Below are 4,949 nucleotides of genomic sequence, written 5' to 3' on the forward strand. Positions count from 1 at the left end.
TTCGCGCGTACGCGGTACAAAGCGCCAACGACAACGGAACGTATCACCTGGCGGAACTCGACGGCACGAGAATGGCGATACCCGTGGCTGGAAAGAGGATCAAAGCCTTCAAGAAGCGACACGACGACGAGCCAGACCCGGTTCTCCTAGACAGCAGCGACGACCGATCCGAGACCGAGGAAGGACCGATGGGCGAAGAGTGAAGGCGGGCCGGTTTTCTCCGTCCCAACTTAATTGGCGCATGCCGGTGGACGCGCGGTTAGGTGGGGGCGGATGTCGTGAAGAAAATCGTCCAAGGGTGGAATTGGTGCACCAAGGCGTGGGAACCGGCTCTTCACGCACGTGCGCGCCAAGTTGTACATAGAGGCGAATTAGGTACCTAGGAGGATCGAGGTAGGTAGAAATTTAATGCCGAACGGCTCCGTCTGGACCTATAAAAGGGAGGAGGACGGGGAAGAAGAGGGGATCGCGCGCAGAGAGGACGAAGTGCTGTCGGACCGATTCTAGACGCTTCTCTCTCTGTTCTCCTTTCCTTTTTTTTCATAGCTTTCCCTGTGCAGGTTTTCGAGGAGGCTCGCGCTGTTTCGAGGAACGCCCGAGTGCTTCCGGCAGCACCTCCGACCTGGTCCCTTTTGTGCGACGCAGCGAACAGGCATCGGCATCTGTTCGCCGGCCTGTTCGGTTGTAACCATCCTGTGCCCCATCGCGGGTTGTAGCTTCTTGATCAGATATTTGCTCATATATATATATATATTCATTTGTTTGCGTCTACCTGTGTCGGCGTCTATTCGCGTTCTCTGTGTTGAAGGGTCGTGTCCCTGTGCGTCCCCGGTCCTGCGTAACCGGTCCTCTCTCTTTCCACCCTCGCTTGCTCTTCGGTTCAAGACCCCCGCGGTCCCGCCTCGTTTCTATACGCACTTGCGTAATATCTCGACACCGTGTGTTGCGACCAACCTATCCAACTGACCTGACGGATCTGTTTGTCTGGTTCCAACAGGTTAGATCCGATCGGGTCTGTCCTGACCGGTTCGATCCACATCTGATCTGCATTCTGTCCGGTTTGGTTCGGATCTGTCCGTCCGGATGCATCCAGCCCAATTCGATTCCAGTTCCGTTGCTGTTCGTCCGGTCCGGTTCTCCAAAACCATTACGAGTAGCTAAGCCACATCCATCCATCCGAATAGTTTAGCCCAAGTCACCTTGAACATTTTGTGCTCCACACATAGACAAAAAGTAATAAGTTCTGGCTCTGCTTATATACTGTGGGATCTTGATTTGTCCTATCTATGTGGGATATCTCACAGTTTTGTTTTTCTCTTCTTCTTCTCAAACTTCACACTCACATAACTTAACATTTAGCTGTCTATTTCAAATGTAGTAAAGTACATTCATAAGCTCTTGAAGACATCTATCTTTTCGTACCAAGATATTAAACTAATATAAAACAGTATCCTCACTATTATTGTTTCATATTGTGTGTGAAGAACCACACTTGATTTTGTACATTCCATGCAATTTTCACATTGTTGCCGAAAGTCTTCTTGCAAAGTTTCTTGTTGTCCTGTGTTGATTGTCAAGGCTATTGTCGTAGACCAATACCCAATCTCCTTCTTTGATCTTCTTGGTATGTAGTCAATGTGTCTTGTCGAACCAAATCTTGTTCCTCACTCGGGCTACCTCCATCATCTTTTGTGCTTTTTCTAAATCTTCAGGCCTTCTTTCAAGCTGCCTTATCCGTGCCGCTAATAATTCTTCTCGCTCATCTCGTTCTCCCATGGTATCGCTACCCATGAGGCGATCGTCCTTTCGATGAGCATTACCGGCTTCTTTCCATACATAAGCTCTATTGGCATTATACCCTGTCACTGAACTATGTATAGTTCTGTCGGCCCACAAGGCATAGGGCAATAGTCGTGGCCAGTTCCCGACTCGACCGTTGCATGCTCGGACGATGGCTTTGACGATTGGTCCATGCCCTCACTCAATCTTCCCATTCGCTTCTGGATTGTAGGCAGTCATGAGGGAGAGCTTCACGCCTAGTTGCTTCGTGTGCATCCAACTCCCCTCGATCAGCCACTATCTTTCCCACACATCCATATCGGCAGACAACCTCTTCGAGTAGAAATTTGCAAATAGCTGACGTCGTCTTATTTGCCAAGGCCCGTCCTTCCACTAGATTTGTCAAGTCTTCTCTTGCTAGAACTAAGTACTTCATTTGTCCCACTCCCATTGGCATCGAGACCAGATCCACCATCCATTTGAAGTGTATGGTGAGCAGGTATGTCGGCCGTAACTCATCATGATGACGTATGTTCGAATGTACTTGGCAAGTTTCGCATGTGGACACGAAATGGAGTACATCTTTGTGCATGCTTGGCCAGCAATACTTCTCCTTCAGCTTTTCGAACGTCGCCCATGTTCCTGTATGACCTGCCCAAGGACTCTCGTGGAATTCAGTCATTAGCGTCACTTGCTCTTCTTTCTTCACCACCACTTGACGTGGCATTCTTATCCTTCTTTGTGGTGTCACTAGAGCAATCCTCCCTTCAACAAGTATTGGTAAGCTTTCTTCCGGATTCGTAGAGCATCCTCCTTCGTCAACGAAGCATCCGCCGTCATTGTTCTTAAGAATCTGCCGATTAGTAACCACTCTCCTTCGTACTCATCCTCGTTGAAGGTGTGGAGGGTTAGTGTGCCCTTGTCTTCCGCCGATAGTCGGGCCATCTTGAAGAAATCGAGGGTGACGTCTTCATCTTCTAAAACCATGTCCCTTTCCTTCTCAAATCTTGCCCTCGACAACATGTTAGCCATGGCATTCTTCTTTCCTACAATGTGGCGGATCTCTGGGTTTAAAGACTTGATATAAGCGATCCACCTTAGCATAGCTAGATCTGGTGTCACACATCTTGAGATCATCCCAAGGATTGGGAGACAATCTGTCTCAATTATCACTTTCAACCCGATTAGGTAGTCTTTGTCCATCTTCACTGTAGACACAATACCCCAAAGTTCTTGCTTGACTTGGGCATATCTTTGTTGTCGTTCGCTAAGAACCTTTGCTCCGAACTGGATGGCATACCGTGCATTATCTTTCTTTTCTTGGTTGATGACCCACCCGATTCTGGTTGGGTTCGTATCTACAGTCACATAAATAAGCTTCCCTTCGGTATAGTCGGCCTTTCTTAGTGTTGGAGCTTCAAGAAGTAGTTTCTTCAATCTTCACATTGTTTGTATGCTTGTCTCGCCATTCGAACTTCATTGTTTTCTTTAGCAATCCATATAATGGCACAGCGACACGGGCATAGTGCGGAATCCAGATATGATAAAACGCGCATGCTCCAAGGAACCTTCAAACCTCCGTTTGGGTTACGCATTCTTCTTTCATGTCCTGGATCGCATTCACCTTGGATGGCGAAGACTTTCGGCCGTATGCTCCACAAAGATCTCCGGTTGCCCAAATGCAGATTTTTCTCCCGAAAATGTCAAATTCGCATCTTCGAGCCTTTGGAGCACCTTCTCGCAATATTTCATATGATCCACGACAAACTTTCTACACCCTTCCGTATCTTTCGATTCATTCTTCTCCTCACCCGAACATCCTTTTATCGGAATATCATCCAATAATGGCATTGTGATGCCCGGGATGCAATCCTTCAAGACCTTGTTCATGGCATTCACCATATGAGCCACCGAGTTCATTGCACCTGATGAGTAACGGCGCTTGTCACCGAGTTCGTTGCATGTCCTTCACCTGAATGAGATTGACTTCGGCAAGTCTTTTCATCCCCTTCTGGCTCATATGACACAGTCTCTTGTGTCATAGCTCACCGGCAGTGTCGAATGCAACATTCACTTCTTCCCGGCATATCCGGGCATGCATCAAGTACAATGTGTTGACCTTCCGAGCTCGAGCCACTATTAGGCTCCCTTTGCTGAACTTCATAACTCCATTCCGTATGCTACCCATGTAGCCTTCATCATCTAGCCGACCGGCTGATATCAGGTTCAATCGAACCTCCGGAACGTGTCGGACATCCTTCAGCAACAATTTACATTCGGTTGATGTCGTCAACAACACATCTCCTATGCTGATAATTCAGCATGTACCTTCATTCCCCATCCGGACACAACCATGATCACCGATTGTGTAGGATGAGAAGTATTTCCGATCCGGTGTCAAGTGGAACGACGCTCCGGAATCGGCAACCCACTTTGTCTCGTCGCTGACAAGGTTTAACTCATTCTCCTCGGTAATGAGCATCAATTCCTCTTCACTTGTTGCGATTGCCGACATTCCTTTTCGATCCGGTCCTCTCTGATCCAAACAATTTCGATCCGAACTCTTCTTCGAATCGGTAATGTCAGTTCCTTTCTCTTTCCGGAAATGCCGTCTGTTCTTCTAGAAGTGCCCCGGCTTCCCACAATAGAAGCAAGTAGGCCTCCCCCTTGACTTCGACCTCGTCCCTGATTTGTGCCGGTTGTGGGGAGTCCGATACTGGCCTCTTCCCGGTTGTGGTCATCTTCTGTGACCAAGGACTTCGGATCGGTTCCGGACTCCTGATCCTTTCGGCGAGCTTCTTCATCTAGCAAGCTTGATTTTACCCTTGCTAGGGACAACTGCTTTCCTTCTGGCCCGGCGTTGCCCAACATGACAACTAACGTCTCCCAACTATCTGGGAGGGAACCGAGCAGGAGCAATGTGAGTACCTCATTGGCGAGAGGTACTTCCAACGAGGTTGCTTGGTGTATTAGATGTGCTCTGCCATACTGGAGTCGTCTTGGTACTTGAGCCTCACTAGCTTCCGGAATACGGAAACCCGATAAACAACATTCTTGTTCTGGAACATGATGTTGATCTTCTCCCAAAGTTCATGAGCCTTGCTCTCTTCATTGAAGTTGTTGTACAGGCTCATGTTGATGAAATACCGGATGTATGTCGTCGTCTTCAT

This window comes from Azolla caroliniana, unplaced genomic scaffold (assembly GCF_043228905.1).
Source record: "Azolla caroliniana isolate FFs.n. ecotype wild unplaced genomic scaffold, voAzoCaro1.0.p SCAF_8, whole genome shotgun sequence".
NCBI classification, from domain to species: domain Eukaryota; kingdom Viridiplantae; phylum Streptophyta; class Polypodiopsida; order Salviniales; family Salviniaceae; genus Azolla; species Azolla caroliniana.